The sequence below is a fragment of the Eleutherodactylus coqui genome, unplaced genomic scaffold (assembly GCF_035609145.1).
Source record: "Eleutherodactylus coqui strain aEleCoq1 unplaced genomic scaffold, aEleCoq1.hap1 HAP1_SCAFFOLD_195, whole genome shotgun sequence".
Classification (NCBI taxonomy): domain Eukaryota; kingdom Metazoa; phylum Chordata; class Amphibia; order Anura; family Eleutherodactylidae; genus Eleutherodactylus; species Eleutherodactylus coqui.
Window position 1 is genome coordinate 215479 of NW_027102227.1, and position 9956 is coordinate 225434.

A 9956-nucleotide genomic window follows, 5' to 3' on the forward strand; every position below is an offset into this window, starting at 1 on the left:
CCATAGGAAAGGAGGAGGAGCTGTCAATGGGCATTCTAGGCTGAATGTGCCTGCTCTCGTCAGATCGCGGCCGCCAGCCAGCTTGAGGCCTGGCAAGTACCAGTATGGGTGACCGGCTGGGAATCCCAGGTCCCGTTGACTTTTAAGGCCGTGAGTAGGTTTCTTTCCTTTTCGGAGGTGCGTTCGCACTGCAGAAAGCCCATAGGAAAGGAGGAGGAGCTGTCAACGGGCATTCTAAGCTGAATGTGCCTGCTCTCGTCAGATCGCGGCCGCCAGCCAGCTTGAGGCCTGGCAAGTACCAGTATGGGTGACCGGCTGGGAATCCCAGGTCCCGTTGACTTTTAAGGCCGTGAGTAGTTTTCTTTCCTTTTCGGAGGTGCGTTCGCACTGCAGAAAGCCCATAGGAAAGGAGGAGGAGCTGTCAACGGGCATTCTAAGCTGAATGTGCCTGCTCTCGTCAGATCGCGGCCGCCAGCCAGCTTGAGGCCTGGCAAGTACCAGTATGGGTGACCGGCTGGGAATCCCAGGTCCCGTTGACTTTTAAGGCCGTGAGTAGGTTTCTTTCCTTTTCGGAGGTGCGTTCGCACTGCAGAAAGCCCATAGGAAAGGAGGAGGAGCTGTCAACGGGCATTCTAAGCTGAATGTGCCTGCTCTCGTCAGATCGCGGCCGCCAGCCAGCTTGAGGCCTGGCAAGTACCAGTATGGGTGACCGGCTGGGAATCCCAGGTCCCGTTGACTTTTAAGGCCGTGAGTAGGTTTCTTTCCGTTTCGGAGGTGCGTTCGCACTGCAGAAAGCCCATAGGAAAGGAGGAGGAGCTGTCAACGGGCATTCTAAGCTGATTGTGCCTGCTCTCGTCAGATCGTGGCCGCCAGCCAGCTTGAGGCCTGGCAAGTACCAGTATGGGTGACCGGCTGGGAATCCCAGGTCCCGTTGACTTTTAAGGCCGTGAGTAGGTTTCTTTCCTTTTCGGAGGTGCGTTCGCACTGCAGAAAGCCCATAGGAAAGGAGGAGGAGCTGTCAACGGGCATTCTAAGCTGAATGTGCCTGCTCTCGTCAGATCGCGCCCGCCAGGCAGCTTGAGGCCTGGCAAGTACCAGTATGGGTGACCGGCTGGGAATCCCAGGTCCCGTTGACTTTTAAGGCCGTGAGTAGGTTCCTTTCCGTTTCGGAGGTGCGTTCGCACTGCAGAAAGCCCATAGCAAAGGAGGAGGAGCTGTCAACGGGCATTCTAAGCTGAATGTGCCTGCTCTCGTCAGATCGCGGCCGCCAGCCAGCTTGAGGCCTGGCAAGTACCAGTATGGGTGACCGGCTGGGAATCCCAGGTCCCGTTGACTTTTAAGGCCGTGAGTAGGTTTCTTTCCTTTTCGGAGGTGCGTTCGCACTGCAGAAAGCCCATAGGAAAGGAGGAGGAGCTGTCAACGGGCATTCTAAGCTGAATGTGCCTGCTCTCGTCAGACCGCGGCCGCCAGCCAGCTTGAGGCCTGGCAAGTACCAGTATGGGTGACCGGCTGGGAATCCCAGGTCCCGTTGACTTTTAAGGCTGTGAGTAGGTTTCTTTCCTTTTCGGAGGTGCGTTCGCACTGCAGAAAGCCCATAGGAAAGGAGGAGGAGCTGTCAATGGGCATTCTAGGCTGAATGTGCCTGCTCTCGTCAGATCGCGGCCGCCAGCCAGCTTGAGGCCTGGCAAGTACCAGTATGGGTGACCGGCTGGGAATCCCAGGTCCCGTTGACTTTTAAGGCCGTGAGTAGGTTTATTTCCTTTTCGGAGGTGCGTTCGCACTGCAGAAAGCCCATAGGAAAGGAGGAGGAGCTGTCAACGGGCATTCTAAGCTGAATGTGCCTGCTCTCGTCAGATCGCGGCCGCCAGCCAGCTTGAGGCCTGGCAAGTACCAGTATGGGTGACCGGCTGGGAATCCCAGGTCCCGTTGACTTTTAAGGCCGTGAGTAGGTTTCTTTCCGTTTCGGAGGTGCGTTCGCACTGCAGAAAGCCCATAGGAAAGGAGGAGGAGCTGTCAACGGGCATTCTAAGCTGAATGTGCCTGCTCTCGTCAGATCGCGGCCGCCAGCCAGCTTGAGGCCTGGCAAGTACCAGTATGGGTGACCGGCTGGGAATCCCAGGTCCCGTTGACTTTTAAGGCCGTGAGTAGGTTTCTTTCCTTTTCGGAGGTGCGTTCGCACTGCAGAAAGCCCATAGGAAAGGAGGAGGAGCTGTCAACGGGCATTCTAAGCTGAATGTGCCTGCTCTCGTCAGATCGCGGCCGCCAGCCAGCTTGAGGCCTGGCAAGTACCAGTATGGGTGACCGGCTGGGAATCCCAGGTCCCGTTGACTTTTAAGGCCGTGAGTAGGTTTCTTTCCTTTTCGGAGGTGCGTTCGCACTGCAGAAAGCCCATAGGAAAGGAGGAGGAGCTGTCAACGGGCATTCTAAGCTGAATGTGCCTGCTCTCGTCAGATCGCGGCCGCCAGCCAGCTTGAGGCCTGGCAAGTACCAGTATGGGTGACCGGCTGGGAATCCCAGGTCCCACTTGACTTTTAAGGCCGTGAGTAGGTTGCTTTCCTTTTCGGAGGTGCGTTCGCACTGCAGAAAGCCCATAGGAAAGGAGGAGGAGCTGTCAACGGGCATTCTAAGCTGAATGTGCCTGCTCTCGTCAGACCGCGGCCGCCAGCCAGCTTGAGGCCTGGCAAGTACCAGTATGGGTGACCGGCTGGGAATCCCAGGTCCCGTTGACTTTTAAGGCTGTGAGTAGGTTTCTTTCCTTTTCGGAGGTGCGTTCGCACTGCAGAAAGCCCATAGGAAAGGAGGAGGAGCTGTCAATGGGCATTCTAGGCTGAATGTGCCTGCTCTCGTCAGATCGCGGCCGCCAGCCAGCTTGAGGCCTGGCAAGTACCAGTATTGGTGACCGGCTGGGAATCCCAGGTCCCGTTGACTTTTAAGGCCGTGAGTAGGTTTCTTTCCTTTTCGGAGGTGCGTTCGCACTGCAGAAAGCCCATAGGAAAGGAGGAGGAGCTGTCAACGGGCATTCTAAGCTGAATGTGCCTGCTCTCGTCAGATCGCGGCCGCCAGCCAGCTTGAGGCCTGGCAAGTACCAGTATGGGTGACCGGCTGGGAATCCCAGGTCCCGTTGACTTTTAAGGCCGTGAGTAGTTTTCTTTCCTTTTCGGAGGTGCGTTCGCACTGCAGAAAGCCCATAGGAAAGGAGGAGGAGCTGTCAACGGGCATTCTAAGCTGAATGTGCCTGCTCTCGTCAGATCGCGGCCGCCAGCCAGCTTGAGGCCTGGCAAGTACCAGTATGGGTGACCGGCTGGGAATCCCAGGTCCCGTTGACTTTTAAGGCCGTGAGTAGGTTTCTTTCCTTTTCGGAGGTGCGTTCGCACTGCAGAAAGCCCATAGGAAAGGAGGAGGAGCTGTCAACGGGCATTCTAAGCTGAATGTGCCTGCTCTCGTCAGATCGCGGCCGCCAGCCAGCTTGAGGCCTGGCAAGTACCAGTATGGGTGACCGGCTGGGAATCCCAGGTCCCGTTGACTTTTAAGGCCGTGAGTAGGTTTCTTTCCGTTTCGGAGGTGCGTTCGCACTGCAGAAAGCCCATAGGAAAGGAGGAGGAGCTGTCAACGGGCATTCTAAGCTGATTGTGCCTGCTCTCGTCAGATCGCGGCCGCCAGCCAGCTTGAGGCCTGGCAAGTACCAGTATGGGTGACCGGCTGGGAATCCCAGGTCCCGTTGACTTTTAAGGCCGTGAGTAGGTTTCTTTCCTTTTCGGAGGTGCGTTCGCACTGCAGAAAGCCCATAGGAAAGGAGGAGGAGCTGTCAACGGGCATTCTAAGCTGAATGTGCCTGCTCTCGTCAGATCGCGGCCCGCCAGGCAGCTTGAGGCCTGGCAAGTACCAGTATGGGTGACCGGCTGGGAATCCCAGGTCCCGTTGACTTTTAAGGCCGTGAGTAGGTTCCTTTCCGTTTCGGAGGTGCGTTCGCACTGCAGAAAGCCCATAGCAAAGGAGGAGGAGCTGTCAACGGGCATTCTAAGCTGAATGTGCCTGCTCTCGTCAGATCGCGGCCGCCAGCCAGCTTGAGGCCTGGCAAGTACCAGTATGGGTGACCGGCTGGGAATCCCAGGTCCCGTTGACTTTTAAGGCCGTGAGTAGGTTTCTTTCCGTTTCGGAGGTGCGTTCGCACTGCAGAAAGCCCATAGGAAAGGAGGAGGAGCTGTCAACGGGCATTCTAAGCTGAATGTGCCTGCTCTCGTCAGATCGCGGCCGCCAGCCAGCTTGAGGCCTGGCAAGTACCAGTATGGGTGACCGGCTGGGAATCCCAGGTCCCGTTGACTTTTAAGGCCGTGAGTAGGTTTCTTTCCTTTTCGGAGGTGCGTTCGCACTGCAGAAAGCCCATAGGAAAGGAGGAGGAGCTGTCAACGGGCATTCTAAGCTGAATGTGCCTGCTCTCGTCAGATCTCGGCCGCCAGCCAGCTTGAGGCCTGGCAAGTACCAGTATGGGTGACCGGCTGGGAATCCCAGGTCCCGTTGACTTTTAAGGCCGTGAGTAGGTTTCTTTCCTTTTCGGAGGTGCGTTCGCACTGCAGAAAGCCCATAGGAAAGGAGGAGGAGCTGTCAACGGGCATTCTAAGCTGAATGTGCCTGCTCTCGTCAGATCGCGGCCGCCAGCCAGCTTGAGGCCTGGCAAGTACCAGTATGGGTGACCGGCTGGGAATCCCAGGTCCCGTTGACTTTTAAGGCCGTGAGTAGGTTGCTTTCCTTTTCGGAGGTGCGTTCGCACTGCAGAAAGCCCATAGGAAAGGAGGAGGAGCTGTCAACGGGCATTCTAAGCTGAATGTGCCTGCTCTCGTCAGACCGCGGCCGCCAGCCAGCTTGAGGCCTGGCAAGTACCAGTATGGGTGACCGGCTGGGAATCCCAGGTCCCGTTGACTTTTAAGGCTGTGAGTAGGTTTCTTTCCTTTTCGGAGGTGCGTTCGCACTGCAGAAAGCCCATAGGAAAGGAGGAGGAGCTGTCAATGGGCATTCTAGGCTGAATGTGCCTGCTCTCGTCAGATCGCGGCCGCCAGCCAGCTTGAGGCCTGGCAAGTACCAGTATGGGTGACCGGCTGGGAATCCCAGGTCCCGTTGACTTTTAAGGCCGTGAGTAGGTTTCTTTCCTTTTCGGAGGTGCGTTCGCACTGCAGAAAGCCCATAGGAAAGGAGGAGGAGCTGTCAACAGGCATTCTAAGCTGAATGTGCCTGCTCTCGTCAGATCGCGGCCGCCAGCCAGCTTGAGGCCTGGCAAGTACCAGTATGGGTGACCGGCTGGGAATCCCAGGTCCCGTTGACTTTTAAGGCCGTGAGTAGTTTTCTTTCCTTTTCGGAGGTGCGTTCGCACTGCAGAAAGCCCATAGGAAAGGAGGAGGAGCTGTCAACGGGGATTCTAAGCTGAATGTGCCTGCTCTCGTCAGATCGCGGCCGCCAGCCAGCTTGAGGCCTGGCAAGTACCAGTATGGGTGACCGGCTGGGAATCCCAGGTCCCGTTGACTTTTAAGGCCGTGAGTAGGTTTCTTTCCGTTTCGGAGGTGCGTTCGCACTGCAGAAAGCCCATAGGAAAGGAGGAGGAGCTGTCAACGGGCATTCTAAGCTGATTGTGCCTGCTCTCGTCAGATCGCGGCCGCCAGCCAGCTTGAGGCCTGGCAAGTACCAGTATGGGTGACCGGCTGGGAATCCCAGGTCCCGTTGACTTTTAAGGCCGTGAGTAGGTTTCTTTCCTTTTCGGAGGTGCGTTCGCACTGCAGAAAGCCCATAGGAAAGGAGGAGGAGCTGTCAACGGGCATTCTAAGCTGAATGTGCCTGCTCTCGTCAGATCGCGCCCGCCAGGCAGCTTGAGGCCTGGCAAGTACCAGTATGGGTGACCGGCTGGGAATCCCAGGTCCCGTTGACTTTTAAGGCCGTGAGTAGGTTCCTTTCCGTTTCGGAGGTGCGTTCGCACTGCAGAAAGCCCATAGCAAAGGAGGAGGAGCTGTCAACGGCATTCTAAGCTGAATGTGCCTGCTCTCGTCAGATCGCGGCCGCCAGCCAGCTTGAGGCCTGGCAAGTACCAGTATGGGTGACCGGCTGGGAATCCCAGGTCCCGTTGACTTTTAAGGCCGTGAGTAGGTTTCTTTCCTTTTCGGAGGTGCGTTCGCACTGCAGAAAGCCCATAGGAAAGGAGGAGAAGCTGTCAACGGGCATTCTAAGCTGAATGTGCCTGCTCTCGTCAGATCGCGGCCGCCAGCCAGCTTGAGGCCTGGCAAGTACCAGTATGGGTGACCGGCTGGGAATCCCAGGTCCCGTTGACTTTTAAGGCCGTGAGTAGGTTTCTTTCCTTTTCGGAGGTGCGTTCGCACTGCAGAAAGCCCATAGGAAAGGAGGAGGAGCTGTCAACGGGCATTCTAATCTGAATGTGCCTGCTCTCGTCAGATCGCAGCCGCCAGCCAGCTTGAGGCCTGGCAAGTACCAGTATGGGTGACCGGCTGGGAATCCCAGGTCCCGTTGACTTTTAAGGCCGTGAGTAGGTTTCTTTCCTTTTCGGAGGTGCGTTCGCACTGCAGAAAGCCCATAGGAAAGGAGGAGGCGCTGTCAACGGGCATTCTAAGCTGAATGTGCCTGCTCTCGTCAGACCGCGGCCGCCAGCCAGCTTGAGGCCTGGCAAGTACCAGTATGGGTGACCGGCTGGGAATCCCAGGTCCCGTTGACTTTTAAGGCCGTGAGTAGGTTTCTTTCCTTTTCGGAGGTGCGTTCGCACTGCAGAAAGCCCATAGGAAAGGAGGAGGAGCTGTCAATGGGCATTCTAGGCTGAATGTGCCTGCTCTCGTCAGATCGCGGCCGCCAGCCAGCTTGAGGCCTGGCAAGTACCAGTATGGGTGACCGGCTGGGAATCCCAGGTCCCGTTGACTTTTAAGGCCGTGAGTAGGTTTCTTTCCTTTTCGGAGGTGCGTTCGCACTGCAGAAAGCCCATAGGAAAGGAGGAGGAGCTGTCAACGGGCATTCTAAGCTGAATGTGCCTGCTCTCGTCAGATCGCGGCCGCCAGCCAGCTTGAGGCCTGGCAAGTACCAGTATGGGTGACCGGCTGGGAATCCCAGGTCCCGTTGACTTTTAAGGCCGTGAGTAGTTTTCTTTCCTTTTCGGAGGTGCGTTCGCACTGCAGAAAGCCCATAGCAAAGGAGGAGGAGCTGTCAACGGCATTCTAAGCTGAATGTGCCTGCTCTCGTCAGATCGCGGCCGCCAGCCAGCTTGAGGCCTGGCAAGTACCAGTATGGGTGACCGGCTGGGAATCCCAGGTCCCGTTGACTTTTAAGGCCGTGAGTAGGTTTCTTTCCTTTTCGGAGGTGCGTTCGCACTGCAGAAAGCCCATAGGAAAGGAGGAGAAGCTGTCAACGGGCATTCTAAGCTGAATGTGCCTGCTCTCGTCAGATCGCGGCCGCCAGCCAGCTTGAGGCCTGGCAAGTACCAGTATGGGTGACCGGCTGGGAATCCCAGGTCCCGTTGACTTTTAAGGCCGTGAGTAGGTTTCTTTCCTTTTCGGAGGTGCGTTCGCACTGCAGAAAGCCCATAGGAAAGGAGGAGGAGCTGTCAACGGGCATTCTAATCTGAATGTGCCTGCTCTCGTCAGATCGCAGCCGCCAGCCAGCTTGAGGCCTGGCAAGTACCAGTATGGGTGACCGGCTGGGAATCCCAGGTCCCGTTGACTTTTAAGGCCGTGAGTAGGTTTCTTTCCTTTTCGGAGGTGCGTTCGCACTGCAGAAAGCCCATAGGAAAGGAGGAGGCGCTGTCAACGGGCATTCTAAGCTGAATGTGCCTGCTCTCGTCAGACCGCGGCCGCCAGCCAGCTTGAGGCCTGGCAAGTACCAGTATGGGTGACCGGCTGGGAATCCCAGGTCCCGTTGACTTTTAAGGCCGTGAGTAGGTTTCTTTCCTTTTCGGAGGTGCGTTCGCACTGCAGAAAGCCCATAGGAAAGGAGGAGGAGCTGTCAATGGGCATTCTAGGCTGAATGTGCCTGCTCTCGTCAGATCGCGGCCGCCAGCCAGCTTGAGGCCTGGCAAGTACCAGTATGGGTGACCGGCTGGGAATCCCAGGTCCCGTTGACTTTTAAGGCCGTGAGTAGGTTTCTTTCCTTTTCGGAGGTGCGTTCGCACTGCAGAAAGCCCATAGGAAAGGAGGAGGAGCTGTCAACGGGCATTCTAAGCTGAATGTGCCTGCTCTCGTCAGATCGCGGCCGCCAGCCAGCTTGAGGCCTGGCAAGTACCAGTATGGGTGACCGGCTGGGAATCCCAGGTCCCGTTGACTTTTAAGGCCGTGAGTAGTTTTCTTTCCTTTTCGGAGGTGCGTTCGCACTGCAGAAAGCCCATAGGAAAGGAGGAGGAGCTGTCAACGGGCATTCTAAGCTGAATGTGCCTGCTCTCGTCAGATCGCGGCCGCCAGCCAGCTTGAGGCCTGGCAAGTACCAGTATGGGTGACCGGCTGGGAATCCCAGGTCCCGTTGACTTTTAAGGCCGTGAGTAGGTTGCTTTCCTTTTCGGAGGTGCGTTCGCACTGCAGAAAGCCCATAGGAAAGGAGGAGGAGCTGTCAACGGGCATTCTAAGCTGAATGTGCCTGCTCTCGTCAGAACGCGGCCGCCAGCCAGCTTGAGGCCTGGCAAGTACCAGTATGGGTGACCGGCTGGGAATCCCAGGTCCCGTTGACTTTTAAGGCCGTGAGTAGGTTGCTTTCCTTTTCGGAGGTGCGTTCGCACTGCAGAAAGCCCATAGGAAAGGAGGAGGAGCTGTCAACGGGCATTCTAAGCTGAATGTACCTGCTCTCGTCAGATCGTGGCCGCCAGCCAGCTTGAGGCCTGGCAAGTACCAGTATGGGTGACCGGCTGGGAATCCCAGGTCCCATTGACTTTTAAGGCCGTGAGTAGGTTTCTTTCCGTTTCGGAGGTGCGTTCGCACTGCAGAAAGCCCATAGGAAAGGAGGAGGAGCTGTCAACGGGCATTCTAAGCTGAATGTGCCTGCTCTCGTCAGATCGCGGCCGCCAGCCAGCTTGAGGCCTGGCAAGTACCAGTATGGGTCACCGGCTGGGAATCCCAGGTCCCGTTGACTTTTAAGGCCGTGAGTAGGTTTCTTTCCTTTTCGGAGGTGCGTTCGCACTGCAGAAAGCCCATAGGAAAGGAGGAGGAGCAGCTGTCAACGGGCATTCTTAGCTGAATGTGCCTGCTCTCGTCAGATCGCGGCCGCCAGCCAGCTTGAGGCCTGGCAAGTACCAGTATGGGTGACCGGCTGGGAATCCCAGGTCCCGTTGACTTTTAAGGCCGTGAGTAGGTTTCTTTCCTTTTCGGAAGTGCGTTCGCACTGCAGAAAGCCCATAGGAAAGGAGGAGGAGCTGTCAACGGGCATTCTAAGCTGAATGTGCCTGCTCTCGTCAGATCGCGGCCGCCAGCCAGCTTGAGGCCTGGCAAGTACCAGTATGGGTGACCGGCTGGGAATCCCAGGTCCAGTTGACTTTTAAGGCCGTGAGTAGGTTTCTTTCCTTTTCGGAGGTGCGTTCGCACTGCAGAAAGCCCATAGGAAAGGAGGAGGAGCTGTCAACGGGCAATCTAAGCTGAATGTGCCTGCTCTCGTCAGATCGCGGCCGCCAGCCAGCTTGAGGCCTGGCAAGTACCAGTATGGGTGACCGGTTGGGAATCCCAGGTCCCGTTGACTTTTAAGGCCGTGAGTAGGTTTCTTTCCTTTTCGGAAGTGCGTTCGCACTGCAGAAAGCCCATAGGAAAGGAGGAGGAGCTATCAACGGGCATTCTAAGCTGAATGTGCCTGCTCTCGTCAGATCGCGGCCGCCAGCCAGCTTGAGGCCTGGCAAGTACCAGTATGGGTGACCGGCTGGGAATCCCAGGTCCCGTTGACTTTTAAGGCCGTGAGTAGGTTTCTTTCCTTTTCGGAGGTGCGTTCGCACTGCAGAAAGCCCA

The 9956-nt window shown here is 56.7% G+C and overlaps 46 pseudogenes; all 46 read left to right on the plus strand.

Moving 5' to 3' along the window:
* Positions 1–22: 22 nt before the first annotated feature.
* On the plus strand, positions 23–141 carry LOC136600127 (5S ribosomal RNA; annotated as a pseudogene).
* An 80-nt stretch (positions 142–221) lies between these two features.
* LOC136599826 (5S ribosomal RNA) lies at positions 222–340 on the plus strand (annotated as a pseudogene).
* An 80-nt stretch (positions 341–420) lies between these two features.
* Positions 421–539, plus strand: LOC136599827 (5S ribosomal RNA; annotated as a pseudogene).
* Positions 540–619: 80 nt separating this feature from the next.
* Positions 620–738, plus strand: LOC136599828 (5S ribosomal RNA; annotated as a pseudogene).
* An 80-nt stretch (positions 739–818) lies between these two features.
* Positions 819–937, plus strand: LOC136600365 (5S ribosomal RNA; annotated as a pseudogene).
* Positions 938–1017: 80 nt separating this feature from the next.
* LOC136600001 (5S ribosomal RNA) lies at positions 1018–1136 on the plus strand (annotated as a pseudogene).
* An 80-nt stretch (positions 1137–1216) lies between these two features.
* On the plus strand, positions 1217–1335 carry LOC136599829 (5S ribosomal RNA; annotated as a pseudogene).
* An 80-nt stretch (positions 1336–1415) lies between these two features.
* On the plus strand, positions 1416–1534 carry LOC136599964 (5S ribosomal RNA; annotated as a pseudogene).
* An 80-nt stretch (positions 1535–1614) lies between these two features.
* Positions 1615–1733, plus strand: LOC136600128 (5S ribosomal RNA; annotated as a pseudogene).
* An 80-nt stretch (positions 1734–1813) lies between these two features.
* Positions 1814–1932, plus strand: LOC136599830 (5S ribosomal RNA; annotated as a pseudogene).
* Positions 1933–2012: 80 nt separating this feature from the next.
* On the plus strand, positions 2013–2131 carry LOC136599832 (5S ribosomal RNA; annotated as a pseudogene).
* Positions 2132–2211: 80 nt separating this feature from the next.
* LOC136599833 (5S ribosomal RNA) lies at positions 2212–2330 on the plus strand (annotated as a pseudogene).
* Positions 2331–2610: 280 nt separating this feature from the next.
* LOC136599965 (5S ribosomal RNA) lies at positions 2611–2729 on the plus strand (annotated as a pseudogene).
* Positions 2730–3008: 279 nt separating this feature from the next.
* Positions 3009–3127, plus strand: LOC136599834 (5S ribosomal RNA; annotated as a pseudogene).
* Positions 3128–3207: 80 nt separating this feature from the next.
* Positions 3208–3326, plus strand: LOC136599835 (5S ribosomal RNA; annotated as a pseudogene).
* An 80-nt stretch (positions 3327–3406) lies between these two features.
* On the plus strand, positions 3407–3525 carry LOC136599837 (5S ribosomal RNA; annotated as a pseudogene).
* Positions 3526–3605: 80 nt separating this feature from the next.
* Positions 3606–3724, plus strand: LOC136599977 (5S ribosomal RNA; annotated as a pseudogene).
* An 80-nt stretch (positions 3725–3804) lies between these two features.
* On the plus strand, positions 3805–3924 carry LOC136599987 (5S ribosomal RNA; annotated as a pseudogene).
* Positions 3925–4004: 80 nt separating this feature from the next.
* LOC136599838 (5S ribosomal RNA) lies at positions 4005–4123 on the plus strand (annotated as a pseudogene).
* An 80-nt stretch (positions 4124–4203) lies between these two features.
* LOC136599839 (5S ribosomal RNA) lies at positions 4204–4322 on the plus strand (annotated as a pseudogene).
* An 80-nt stretch (positions 4323–4402) lies between these two features.
* LOC136600235 (5S ribosomal RNA) lies at positions 4403–4521 on the plus strand (annotated as a pseudogene).
* An 80-nt stretch (positions 4522–4601) lies between these two features.
* LOC136599840 (5S ribosomal RNA) lies at positions 4602–4720 on the plus strand (annotated as a pseudogene).
* An 80-nt stretch (positions 4721–4800) lies between these two features.
* LOC136599966 (5S ribosomal RNA) lies at positions 4801–4919 on the plus strand (annotated as a pseudogene).
* Positions 4920–4999: 80 nt separating this feature from the next.
* Positions 5000–5118, plus strand: LOC136600131 (5S ribosomal RNA; annotated as a pseudogene).
* Positions 5119–5198: 80 nt separating this feature from the next.
* On the plus strand, positions 5199–5317 carry LOC136600355 (5S ribosomal RNA; annotated as a pseudogene).
* An 80-nt stretch (positions 5318–5397) lies between these two features.
* Positions 5398–5516, plus strand: LOC136600037 (5S ribosomal RNA; annotated as a pseudogene).
* An 80-nt stretch (positions 5517–5596) lies between these two features.
* On the plus strand, positions 5597–5715 carry LOC136599978 (5S ribosomal RNA; annotated as a pseudogene).
* An 80-nt stretch (positions 5716–5795) lies between these two features.
* On the plus strand, positions 5796–5914 carry LOC136600002 (5S ribosomal RNA; annotated as a pseudogene).
* Positions 5915–6192: 278 nt separating this feature from the next.
* Positions 6193–6311, plus strand: LOC136600032 (5S ribosomal RNA; annotated as a pseudogene).
* Positions 6312–6391: 80 nt separating this feature from the next.
* On the plus strand, positions 6392–6510 carry LOC136599980 (5S ribosomal RNA; annotated as a pseudogene).
* Positions 6511–6590: 80 nt separating this feature from the next.
* Positions 6591–6709, plus strand: LOC136599967 (5S ribosomal RNA; annotated as a pseudogene).
* An 80-nt stretch (positions 6710–6789) lies between these two features.
* Positions 6790–6908, plus strand: LOC136600132 (5S ribosomal RNA; annotated as a pseudogene).
* An 80-nt stretch (positions 6909–6988) lies between these two features.
* LOC136599841 (5S ribosomal RNA) lies at positions 6989–7107 on the plus strand (annotated as a pseudogene).
* A 278-nt stretch (positions 7108–7385) lies between these two features.
* On the plus strand, positions 7386–7504 carry LOC136599843 (5S ribosomal RNA; annotated as a pseudogene).
* Positions 7505–7584: 80 nt separating this feature from the next.
* On the plus strand, positions 7585–7703 carry LOC136599981 (5S ribosomal RNA; annotated as a pseudogene).
* An 80-nt stretch (positions 7704–7783) lies between these two features.
* Positions 7784–7902, plus strand: LOC136599968 (5S ribosomal RNA; annotated as a pseudogene).
* Positions 7903–7982: 80 nt separating this feature from the next.
* Positions 7983–8101, plus strand: LOC136600133 (5S ribosomal RNA; annotated as a pseudogene).
* Positions 8102–8181: 80 nt separating this feature from the next.
* On the plus strand, positions 8182–8300 carry LOC136600044 (5S ribosomal RNA; annotated as a pseudogene).
* An 80-nt stretch (positions 8301–8380) lies between these two features.
* Positions 8381–8499, plus strand: LOC136599844 (5S ribosomal RNA; annotated as a pseudogene).
* An 80-nt stretch (positions 8500–8579) lies between these two features.
* On the plus strand, positions 8580–8698 carry LOC136600737 (5S ribosomal RNA; annotated as a pseudogene).
* An 80-nt stretch (positions 8699–8778) lies between these two features.
* On the plus strand, positions 8779–8897 carry LOC136600426 (5S ribosomal RNA; annotated as a pseudogene).
* Positions 8898–8977: 80 nt separating this feature from the next.
* Positions 8978–9096, plus strand: LOC136600055 (5S ribosomal RNA; annotated as a pseudogene).
* An 83-nt stretch (positions 9097–9179) lies between these two features.
* Positions 9180–9298, plus strand: LOC136599936 (5S ribosomal RNA; annotated as a pseudogene).
* An 80-nt stretch (positions 9299–9378) lies between these two features.
* Positions 9379–9497, plus strand: LOC136600391 (5S ribosomal RNA; annotated as a pseudogene).
* An 80-nt stretch (positions 9498–9577) lies between these two features.
* On the plus strand, positions 9578–9696 carry LOC136600198 (5S ribosomal RNA; annotated as a pseudogene).
* An 80-nt stretch (positions 9697–9776) lies between these two features.
* LOC136600088 (5S ribosomal RNA) lies at positions 9777–9895 on the plus strand (annotated as a pseudogene).
* The last annotated feature ends 61 nt before the right edge of the window (positions 9896–9956 follow it).